The sequence below is a fragment of the Schistocerca americana genome, chromosome 7, assembly GCF_021461395.2.
Source record: "Schistocerca americana isolate TAMUIC-IGC-003095 chromosome 7, iqSchAmer2.1, whole genome shotgun sequence".
Lineage (NCBI taxonomy): Eukaryota > Metazoa > Arthropoda > Insecta > Orthoptera > Acrididae > Schistocerca > Schistocerca americana.
This window is the reverse complement of record NC_060125.1, coordinates 517825011-517837988: the sequence shown is the minus strand read 5'-3', so window position 1 is coordinate 517837988 and position 12978 is coordinate 517825011.

The window sequence follows — 12978 nt, the reverse complement described above, 5'->3', positions numbered from 1 at the left end:
GTCCCAGAACTGCTCTCATTAATAAACGGTCACAACGCCTGTAGGGACAGAAAGTTGGCTGAAACCAGATGTAAACAGTAATGAAATCCTAAACTCAGATTGGAATGTATACCGCAGAGACAGGCTGGACAGTGAAGGGGGAGGCGTGTTTATAGCGATAAGAAGTGCAATAGTATCGAAGGAAATTGACGGAGATCCGAAATGTGAAATGATTTGGGTGAAGGTAACGGTTAAAGCAGGCTCAGACATGGTAGTTGGATGTCTCTATAGGCCCCCTGGCTCAGCAGCTGTTGTGGCTGAGCACCTGAGGGATAATTTGGAAAATATTTCGAGTAGATTTCCCCACCATGTTATGGTTCTGGGTGGAGATTTTAATTTGCCGGTTATAGACTGGGAGACTCAGACGTTCATAACGGGTGGCAGGGACAAAGAATCCAGTGACTTTTTTTAAGTGCTTTATCTGAAAACTACCTTGAGCAGTTAAACAGAGAACCGACTCGTGGCGATAACATATTAGACCTTCTGCTGACAAACAGACCCGAACTATTTGAAACAGTTAACGCAGAACAGGGAATCAGCGATCATAAAGCGGTTACAGCATCGATGATTTCAGCCGTAAATAGTAATATTAAAAAGGGTAGGAAGATTTTTCTGTTTAGAAAAAGTGACAAAAAGCAGATTTCAGAGTACCTGATGGCTCAACACAAAAGTTTTGTCTCAAGTACAGATAGTGTTGAGGATCAGTGGACAAAGTTCAAAACAATCATACATTATGCGTTAGATGAGTATGTGCCAAGCAAGATCGTAAGAGATGGAAAAGAGCCACCGTGGTACAACAACCGAGTTAGAAAACTGCTGCGGAAGCAAAGGGAACTTCACAGCAAACATAAACATAGCCAAAGCCTTGCAGACAAACAAAAATTACGTGAAGCGAAATGTAGTATGAGGAGGGCTATGCGAGAGGCGTTCAATGAATTCGAAAGTAAAGTTCTATGTACTGACTTGACAGAAAATCCTAAGAAATTTTGGTCTGATGTCAAAGCGGTAGGTGGATCAAAACAAAATGTCCAGACACTCTGTGACCAAAATGGTGCTGAAACAGAGGATGACAGACTAAAGGCCGAAATACTAAATGTCTTTTTCCAAAGTTGTTTCACAGAGAAAGACTGCACTGTAGTTCCTTCTCTAGATTGTCACACAGATGACAAAAAGGTAGATATCGAAATAGACGACAGAGGGATAGAGAAACAATTAAAATCGCTCAAAAGAGGAAAGGCCTCTGGACCTGATGGGATACCAGTTCGATTTTACACAGAGTACGCGAAGGAACTTGCCCCCCTTCTTGCAGCGGTGTACCGTAGGTCCCTAGAAGAGCATAGTGTTCCAAAGGATTGGAAAAGGGCACAGGTCATCCCCGTTTTCAAGAAGGGACGTCGAACAGACACCACCCGTATGACAACCGTTGGCAGAGTAGTAATAATTACAGGGAAAGATCACCTGTCTGCGGTAATAATTATCACAGAGACAATCAGAGAAACAGACAATATGGGAACCAAAATAATTACTATCAAGGGAGACAGAATAACGTCAGACGCAAGGTCCACCGCGCAGTTACGATTCCGGGAGAAATTCTCCACCACATGACCGACAAAAAAGAAACTATGTAAACTACCGACAAAACGACAGACCTGAATTTCATCAGAACTGGCGGGATTCAAACAGGGCAGGGCCCTCTCGACAATGTGAATTTGTAGAAGTTAGGTCTCCTAATCCCAATAACGACGCACGCCAACAAAGAGACAGACAATGACTCGCACCGCAGGCTCCCACGTGCGCCGGCTGGCTCAGAGAAAAATAACATAGACACTAACCTTGAGAAAAATTCCAGTTTTCTTTACCGACGTATACCGCATGATAATTGCACTCAAATTCAAACTCTGAGTACTATGAAGAGTAAAGGATTGCACCACACTTCACATGTAAAACCGCTTATTGAGAGATAATCTGCTTATCAACTTAGTCTTTGCTATAAAATTTTTCACTTCAGTTACTAGTACTCTTTGTCACACTTAGAAACTGTTAACATGCAACTATGTTCTAAAGTTAACTAGTCAGTCAAGAACCTAGGGAACTTATTTAGACAAGTAATTACAAATGCATTGTTATAGTGGACAGAGGACACAGTCTTACTGTGTGTGTGTGTACATTCTTGCTTGTTAGTTGCACGATTACGTAACGACTATAAGGCTTACATACTTAGAACATATTCAAGTACAGCTAATGAAATTTTAATGCAACATTTTGGTTTACTTGAAAATACATTCTGGATTTAAAATACTTTCTGAGAGATACCAGATGACACAGTGGTTAGTTTATATGACACCTACATGATTATACCACGACGCTACTAATATGTGACACAATTTACATTGTTGCTTTGCAGTGTATCTGTTTTATATCTGCACAGTTTTTCTGTAATATTCTGGAAAGTAAAACATGTTTCAGTAGTAACTTTGTGGTATAGCTACAATGAGACAGCCTTTTACGTAGCACAACAATACGTTACAGTGCAGTGCTTACTTCATCACGGCAATAAGCATAATAACTACGATATCTATAGGGAAAGCATTTCACTTTTGTTTATTACGAGGTAAGTACCTTGACTTCTACATAACTTTGCTTATGGACGACGATAATAACGACACTTAGCACATTTTCTACCCTCGAGTAATGACAGAGATTATCTTACAACAAGACACACAGTTTAGAGCTACAGTACACGTATTTGAGTGATTAATTTTGTACTTACAACATTTATTTTTAAAGATTTTTGAATTACAAAGATACTAAGGTTTTCCGTGATACATTTCATTCCATTTCTGTAATCTGTAACACCTGAGGGTATAATTACATTAATCCTCAGGGGGGTACACGCTTACTTTGTGTACCATGTATTTGACAAGCACAAGGAGCCCTAGCTAATATGGTATTTACTTATACAACTTTACACATCGGTACCATATTTCTCTAACACAGAATTACACAGCTATCTGATTATTTAACAGAGAAACAAACATTTTTTTACTACGTCAGTGACAGATATTTATGTAACTACTTATGAAATTGTATTTTGTGAACTGTTCATATTTTTTTGGAACCATTGTGATAGTATGAGAGCTTTGAATGTCGTATTTGGTATGGGATCATGATTTTTAAAATACGTTTGAGGTAGATGACACTATTGAAATGAGCAGAGAATTTTTTTTAGCTTTTGAAATTATTGCAGAAAGCTACGACGTTTTTGAGTTTTGACTGAGGTGTTATGATGTTATTAGTATGACAACGATGTGTATTATGCTGCTGAGGTATGTTTGTGATCAATAAACTGATGCTATATGAGGAATCTGATTATGCTACGTATCTGTTATGATGAAATATTGAAGAAGTGTCGACGAATATGTATATGTGTAATAAGGTAAGGAATAATGAGTAGTGGTTAGGGACTCTGGTTTGTGAAAAATGATGTTGGAAACCAAGAATCGTACTTTAAGAGTTATAAAATGTGTGTAAATGTGTGAATGTATTACAATGCCGGCGAAAATTTTTTTGACTCAGTTATAAGAGTTTGTTTCTACAGATTTGTAACGCAAATATTCCGAGCTGTGAAATTTTATTTGTATCTAACTGTCACTGTAGTGGAAACTGATGTCGTAAATATTTCAGTAAGGAAGGTAGGTCACCTTGATGTAATGCACTGTAAGCACCCAGCTGCGTGACAGTCGCCTGGAAAAAAGCCATTAGTGTGTGCCTTTCAGAGGCACAGGTGGAGGAAAAAAGAGGCCATTATCCTCGCTATTGACATTTCTTTGTAGAAAGCATTGCAAATACGACATGCCAAAACTTGAAAACATATGATTACACTGTGGAGCTCTTAATTTATGATATTTACTGAAATGCCTAATGAAATGATGAGATTTTTTTACTGACTTTGGAGACGCCATTTGCCTAGTGAATGACGTTTCACACATTGCTTTGTATATATTTGCTCATTTCGTTAATATCTAGTTTCTAGCTGCACTGCAGCATTGGTTAAAATAAAATTTAATAGCTGTAATAATAGAGATATTTTATGCCTACATATCCAGTAAATAATAATTTTATGATCTACTTCCGAAAAACGAGGGAGCACAAAAAGACATTTCCACTTCACAGGAATTGCATACATAATTTTTGTCAGTGACTTGGTAACTTGTCTGCTAGAGTAAGTTAAAGTGATGCATCACTCTAGTGTTAAGATGTGACATAGGTATTAGACATGGCCATCTTTAGTGTAATATTTTTTCTGCTTGAGCTTTGTCATGTTTTGATATAAGTTATTGCATTTGCTGCTGCTGTTTGCCAGGTATAGTGCTACTGAATTTAACTTTGTATTACTCTGTTAAGCCAGTTTTACTACTGATTTATTTTTCTTGTTGCTGCACATGAGCTCATATTAGTTGTAATGTTGCATTTGCTTTGCTAATTTATATTTATTGCTGCTAACTTTGCCAATTTGCATTTTTTTGTCATTGCTGTTTGTGTTAATTGTTTTGTGCTGCTACATTGCCCTGTCCCTTAGTTTATGCATCTGAGCTCAATAGATTTAAGTTAGCTTAAGATGGGGTAGGCTATATAAGAGAACGAGTTGTAATGAATTGGAAGAAATGCATTGAGAAGCTATAAGAAAATGATTTGGCCAAAAAAGTATTTTGGAAGAGGATACAAACAAAAAAGTAGGGTTTAGGGACAACAGGTTTAAGTAGGATTTTCTTGGAAATAAATGATGAGGTAAGATAATGGAAAATAAATAATGAGGTAAGAAATATGTGAATATATAAATACAGAAAGCATGCTTGGATAGGAATTTTTTTGGTGGAAACAAAAGTTGAAATAAGAGGAAAGGTCTATGGAATGAAGTTTTGGGTTGGACTGCAGTACCAAATGTCACGCTGAAAACAAACCCTGTCCTGTTCTTTTGTGTTATTCCACTATGTGTCTGTGTACCTTGTGTATTTGTGTTCTTCCTGTCTTTATGTGTTTAGCTGATAAGAGTTATGTTGTAGAATTTTTTCTAATAATATGTTATTTACTTTGTAAAGATGTTTAGACATTATTTATTCTGTTTTGTTGCTCATGTGTGAAGTTGATGTTTCGAAAGCTATTCTGATCTTTTATGTATTTACTTTTATCATAATTCCTGTAACACTGATGTATATGTTATTTCGATTCTTCTGTAAAGCCCGTATTACTACAAATGTTATCTGTATTGTTATGTTCTTTAATGATGTACTTTGTGCCTTTGTTTTGTATTCTCATGTTGTAAAATTGTAATTGACACCAGTTTATCAAATTAAGTAAATTATAAGCATTCATTTCACTGCACACATTTCTGTTGGTCATAGTATATGCACAATATGTGAAAAATAAGAGGACTGTTAGTGTTTGCATGTGTGTTAATAATTCAGCAAGGGACTGGATAACAGCATTGCTGGTTCTAAGGACATTTCAAAAAAATTTTTTGTGAGTGCACAAGTAGTGGCTCATGGACTTGCTGTATTGTCTACAAGACTCTTTGATGGTGATTGTGCACCTGCACAGTCGCAACGGATGGCTGCTAGCCATCTCTACAAGGACTACAGTGGGTCTACACCTTTGATGACTCACCAATACCATTATTTCTACGAGGACTGCAGTGGGTCTGCACTTCTGGTGGTCCACCAGTACCGTAATCTCTAACAGGACTACAGTGGTCTGCTCTGTGATGAGGGGACGTTTCAACAGTAGTTCCCATGTGTGCCACAGTAACTGTTTTTAAAATTAGCTTGTGATTTTATTCGTATTAAATTTTGGAGGATGTAAAATAACCAGTAGCTGATATGCTCCAATTTAGCCACAGACATTCTCTAAATTCTAATACGAAAGTGAATGTACAATTTGTGATACACAGTGTGATGCCACAAAGTGGATGCCGTTCTGTTTTTATTTTACCATGAGGGTAAAATGCCATGTAACTAAGGAAAGTGAGACTTTAGTACATTTGTAACCACAACATATCAGTATCAAGTATTTAAAATCATTTACCCATTGCTATTTTTGAAACAATAGTGTAACTTAATAAGTTGGAAATTTGTACCAGAAATTGTCTCGAATCCAGATAGCGTGATTTGTGCGAGCAGTCGCCTTAACTATTAGGGTATCTGAGCATTCCTGTAGTCTTGCCTCAGACTTTCACGGTTATGACGTTTCCATCTACTTCATCCTCACCAATCCATTTATTTCACTATATTTAACTGAATTAATAAACTGATAACTGTCAAATCATGGTCACCAATCATCATAGTTTAAAAATGGTCATTAAATTAATCGTTATTACAAAAAATCATCGTAAACGATGACACTGTGAATGCTGTCAGTATCATTTCATGATTCATAGCGAAACACAAAGTTAACGTTTGTCTTACTCATTTTTCTTCGGCATATTACTCAGAAAACAACTTGCACATATTGAAACGATATATAGATTTACAGCCTCCATTCATCTCGCAATCAGTAGTGCATGAGTGGGGCCACTTAACGCACTGGATGTGGAGGAGCAGTGTGTAGCTTTTGCTAGCGTATTGCTATTGTGATCAACATCGATCCAAAAAAAATGGAGTGTGGTTTACATTGATTGTTGCCCTTGTTTACATCGACAGAGTAAAACCCTAAAGAAACGTGGCAACCAGACTTTTTTTGGAGTTACTGTGTCTTCGTTCTTGTCTTCGTTGTGTACAATACGTTTCCATGTAACCTACCTGGCTTGTCTTATAAAGTTTGATTTTACCCATTAGAAACGGTTGGTTAAGGCTTACTTTAATAAAAACAATGGGTTTGTTTGTAAAATGAATTTTTCTGCTGCCGCATGACTTTATTTATATTTCCCATGGTACGTTTCCACAAATGGTTCCTATCTTCAACTGCTTTTTTCAGGTGTTTTTGGTGTTCTAAGATGAGTCATTCCATGTCAAGGGTTCCAGCTCAACCTTCTTAAATTTTGATGAGTACCTGAGGGCCCTACATGAACTTATGCAAAGTTTCAGGCTCACTTTTAACCTGATTGAAGTGCTAGGGCCATTTTCGTGAAGATCACTTTTACAGAGACCGTAAAGTCTTGAAGAAATCGTCAAGTTTGGTATTCCACTGTTCCTAATGTAAAAGAGCTAGACTCTTGCTTCTGGGTAAGGTAGTACAACTTTGTGTGCTCTGTTGCAAGTAGAGTTCAGAAAGTTTGGCATAATCTCAGTTCAAAGTGGGCAACAAATCATGTCGCGAGAAATTTGCCCCATAGTTTAACGAGGCATAAGTAGTGGAGAAAGTGCGCTGTGGACCTGGTCTTTTGCCAAACTACTGTCTGTCTTGGTGTTTAGTATATCACAAATTTTGGCCTGACTTGTGTGTTTAATTACTGTGCTACCATCCTGTAAATTTGCTAAAAAACATGAATGTATCAAAATATACTCGTGTTCAAAGTCATGTATCTCAAAATGGACACCTACCACATTACATTCATTAACACCATTCAACAGAGCACATTTCATTATATTAGAAAAACTTATTTTCATTTTGGTGTTTCTTTGGGTAAGGTGCAAAAAATTCGCCTATACTATTGACTTTTTTGGTAATTCGGAAAATCCTTGCGTTTGTCCATGGTGGCAATACCACTACCAATCTCAAGACTAGTCACCCCATCGCCAAGGGGCCACGCCCGATAGCCATGCAAGGTCAGTCATGGGTGGGTTTCTTCACTGCAGGTTCCCAAGCCTGAAAGTGGGTGTGTAGCAGGTTCCCAAGCCGGAATGCGAATATCTAGCAGGTTCCCGAGTCTGAATGTGGGTATCTAGCAGGTTCCCAAGCCTTTTTTGGGTCTCTCTGTGGTTCCCAAGCCTCAATACAGAATTCTTCAATTGTTAAATGTTTTAAATTTTTTGCTGATGGCCAAAACTATTGCTTCCGGCAAAGTGTGTTGCTGCCCCATCATTGAAGCAGCTGGGACTGGTAAGACTGCAGTTATCTGTTGTTCTTGGATCCAGCATATGTCTCTTCTAGTAGGCCAATGAAATGATTGAGCAGCTCCATGAGGATGCATGATATTAATCAAGGCATCTTTTTCTTCACATGAAACTTCACAGATATTTCCTAGCCACCATTTTCCGACATAAACGCAAGCAACATACTGGCCAGGCTGTAGTTCATTAATGGCAACATGTTTAGTAGCAACTTTAGCATGTCGGTTAACATGTGTTATAAAGGACACTGTATCATTTGATATTCTGTGAATCTTAAGTCGCTTTTCATCAACTGGCACAAAATGGTGATGGTCTCTTGTACCAGACACTGTACATCCATCCTCAAAACGTTTCTCTTGATCAATTTTTGCATCTTCAATAATATCTTTTTTAATATGAATAAATTCAATGCCATGAACTTTTTTTTTTTTTGCTGTATTCAAACAGATCAGTTGGTGTTAAGATTTGGTTGTCAATTGTGCGTTGAAGGCTAGCTCTTGCTGCTAAACGCTTAACTGTGCCCCCAATTCCATCACATGGTGGTATCCCATGGTTTGTTCCGAAAAAATTCCATTCTGCATTAGTGCCAAAATCTTTTTGATAATGACAAAGATTTAGGAAGCTCTTAAAATTTTTGTACTGTGCTGCAGAACCGTCGCTAAAATAATGAATATGCTTAATTTCTTAAAAATGCACATAAGGAATATGATTATGTGCGTTAAAAACACATCCACTGCAACTGTGTCATGTCGGAGGCAGTCACTGATTATGCAGTAGCTGACACTCTTTAGGTCTTCATTACCTTTGTAGTAAATGACAAATGGATGTTTTGTAGCTTGACTATTTTCCCAATGGAATCCCTGCACTGCGTCTTGGACAATCAGGAAGTAATTTTCTGTGAAATCCATTAATATAATCAATTCTCCTGGTTTGAGACCTTCTTTAGTGAACTGCAAATGCTTGCTCTGATGCTTTGCAATGTAGTGATGAGTAGATAGGTCCAACAGTTTTGTAACTAATAGTTCAATGAATTCTTCAACTGTCATTTCTCTGGTTTCAAGTGTATCTCTATCAGTATTAGTCCATTGTTTGAACTTAATTGTATCCTCAGGATCAATATCTGCAAAAGCGCTTTCCGAATATTCATTTAGAGCTTCTGTTCCTGGACATACTTCACAGCGATGAAGCATGCAATCCTCTGTTTCCAAACTACAGACAATTTTGCTCAGTAAAATTTTGTAAACTTCTTTTGTTGGGCTACGCGCCAACATTAGTTTCACATTTTGATGTATTGTGCAGACACAAAGTGTATGTGAACCAGCTGTGCCTACAGTCACACACCACTTTGGCCTTAATTCACAAAATTTGAAAAATCCAATTTTCAGTCCATTTTTATTGCGGTACACAACAAACATTTCTTTTAAGTTGCTCAGTAATAAGTATTTCTGTTTATTAACCTTTTCTCCATCCATCCTAAAAGTAATACAGTCCTTTTTTCCTGGAGAAGTCCGACTTAACTCTTCATCTTAAAAATGTTTTATGACCCTTGCCTTCACATCCTCAGAAAGCTTTTCCCCACATTTACCTTTGGGCTGTGCCAATATTCTCTGTTCAGCTTTTAACTTTCTAGCCTTCCTTACCATTCTTTCTCAAACACAAAATACTTCCATAGTCTTTTTGATAGACCAGCTTTGGGGAACTAAGGTCAAAATTTGAATTTTCACGTTATTATTTGATATATGTAATTTTTCTTTCAATTCTTGGATCAACTCAATGTAATCTGTGCAAGTCAAGCATTGCTTGGTTGTGGATGGTTGCTCCAATTAACTGGGATCAAGTCCTCCCACTTGTGCAATTTCCTTAATAATTGCACCCTCAACTTGATGTATTTTGCGCTTTGCATATCCTTTTGTATCCCTTGCACCAATTCATAGAAATTTTAATGATGATATTCCAAAAGATGTTAAGCTTGTATTCAAATTGTGACCAACATTAGTCTCATCATCTTCATCTGACTGATATGTAACGTCCATTTGTGAATATTTCAGTGTATCAAATTCTTTTCTACAGGAAGGGTACATTTTTTAGCCTGGTTTAATCTCAGACATGGTCATCCTTTTTAGTAGGTCAGCTGTTTCTTTGTTGAGTGAGCGTAAGATTTTTCGCGCAGTGTGGTTTTTCTTGGCAAATGGGTTCCAGCGTGATCTTTGCAAAAATTCAAATCTTTTTAGGAGTAAAGCTTCATGATAGAAGTTTAGTTGAGTATTTTCAGTAGAGTGTAAACCACTCTGTCTAGTAAGTAATTCTTGTTCTACTAAGGAAAGTTGCTTTACAGCTTTCAGTCCTTTTAAGGTACTGTATCTCGTTAAATGGCATCGGGAATCAGCTGCATACATTAACTTGATGTTGTTCTTCCATTTTAGCAACAACTTGATATGCTTCAGACACTAAAATCAAATTGTCGAGTCCTAAATAAAGAAAAGAAATAAAATTAATATGCATTCAGCTTCCCAAAAATTATGTAGCCGTCTCTAGTACAGTTAAATGGTTAAATTTAGCAATGAACCTGTCACAAACAGGTTTAAAATCACCGAATAAACAGCAACATGAAGTTTTAAACAATGAAGACACAATCAACAAACTTCCAAATTTTAGACGACATTTTTGCACCTTACCCAAAGAGACACCAAAATGAAAATAAGTTTTTCCAATAGAATGAAATGTGCTTTGTTGAATGGTGTTAATGCATGTAATGTGGTAGGTGTCCATTTTGAGATACATGACTTTGAACACGGGTATATTTTGATACATTCATGGTTTTTAGCAAATGTACAGGATGGTAGCACAATAATTAAACACACAAGCCAGGCCAAAATTTGTGATATACTAAACACCCAGACAGACAGTAGTTTGGCAAAATACCAGGTCCATAGCGCACTTTCTCCACTACTTATGCCTCGTTAAACTATGGGGCAAATTTCTCGCGACATGATTTGTTACCCATTTTGAACTGATATTATGCCAAATGCATTGCTTTCTGAACTCTACTTGCAACATTTGTGTGTAGAGCACACAAAGTTGTACGACTATACCCAGAAGCAAGAGTCTAGCTCTTTTACATTAGGAAGACTGGAATGCCAAACTTGACGATTTCTTTTCGGTCTCTGTAAAAGTGGTCTTCACTAAAATGGCTCTAGCACCTCAACCAAGTTACAGGTGAGCCTTAAACTTTGCATTAGTTCATGTTGAGCCCTCAGGTACATCCTGTACGAATTTAATCAAACTTGAAGATGGTCGAGCTGGGAGCCCAATGACACTTCTCATGCAATGACCCAGATGTTTTTGGTGTTCTGAGGTGTTTGGCTGCGAAGTATACTGACGAAGGCGTGTTACACAGTGAAGCTAGAGGCCCATATTTATGAACTTTTTTGGAGGTATTCGTCATATATCAGGCATTCGGAACTGATATCCGTCATCACCCTCTGTACGAGTTGTGATCCGCAAAGGCAATGTACTCTCCCATTGTACCATGGAAGTAAACAGCCTCTGGACAACATCGTAAGAGCTTTGTCGCCATATCAGGAACAATGCTGTATCTGTGCATAAATTTTGCTGACTGAAGACCGAGATGAAAATCTAGAGAGTCTCTCTTTCGTATGACCTTTCAGTAGGTCGTCTATAGACATACTGACGTATCTTACCACCGCAAAGAGAAGCGAGACATTGCTGAACACCACAGAATATCGCTCAGTATTCCTTTTGACTCTGGGTCCACGCCGTGCAGGTCTCTCTTGTGTAGCATGGTGTCGGCGGCAAACGGCGCATGACAAACGTTATCTCAAACCGGCTCGCTGTGGTCTGTCCCTGACTTTTTGGTGGCACTGCCTGGTAACCTCTACTTGAATTACAACTGCTGAAACCAGTAGAAACCGTGTCTGTTCTCCTTGGCACAGTGTTGTCCATCTAAGTCACCACTCGTTCGGTTCGCGCTAAACCAACTTGATACGTAACTGTATGCTGAGATGGGAAAGGCAAGTGAAGCTTAAATGTGTATTTCTGTTTGTATTGAGAATCGCCTGTGGAAAAAATGTGAATGGGAGGCAGTGACAATCTTGAACAAAACATTCAATATAAAAAAGTAAACCCTGAGATAAATCAATTAATACTCAAAATCATTCACGTAATATAGTTGCTCCTCAAAGGAATAACTTGTATATGTTTGTGCCTCTTGTTTGAGTATAAATATATTTGAATAAACAAGAAAATGTAACTACACTACTGGCCATTACAATTGCTACACCACGAGGATGACGTGCTACAGACGCGAAAATTAACCGACAGGAAGAAGTTGTTGTGATGTGCAAATGATTAGCTTTTCAGAGCATTCACGCCAGGTTGGCGCCGGTGGTGACACTTATATCGTGCTGACATGACAGTTTCCAACCGACTTCTCATAAAAAAAAAAGCGGTTGACCGGCGTTGCCTGGTGAAACGTTGTTGTGGTGCCTCGTGTAAGGAGGAGAAATGCGTAACATCACGTTTACGACTTTGATAAAGGTCGGATTGTAGCCTATCGCGATTGCGGTTTATCGTATCGCGACATTGCTGCTCACGTTGGTCGAGATCCAATGACTGTTAGCAGAATATGGAATCGGTGGGTTCAGGAGGGTAATACGGAACGCCGTGCTGAATCCCAACGGCCTCGTATCACTAGCAGTCGAGATGACAGGCATCTTATCCCCATGGCTGTAACGGATCGTGCAGCCACGTCTCAATCCCTGAGTCAAAAGATGGGGACGTTTGCAAGACAACAACCATCTGCACGAGTAGTTCGACGACATTTGCAGCATCATGGACTATCAGCTCGGAGACCATGGCTGCGGTTACCCTTGAC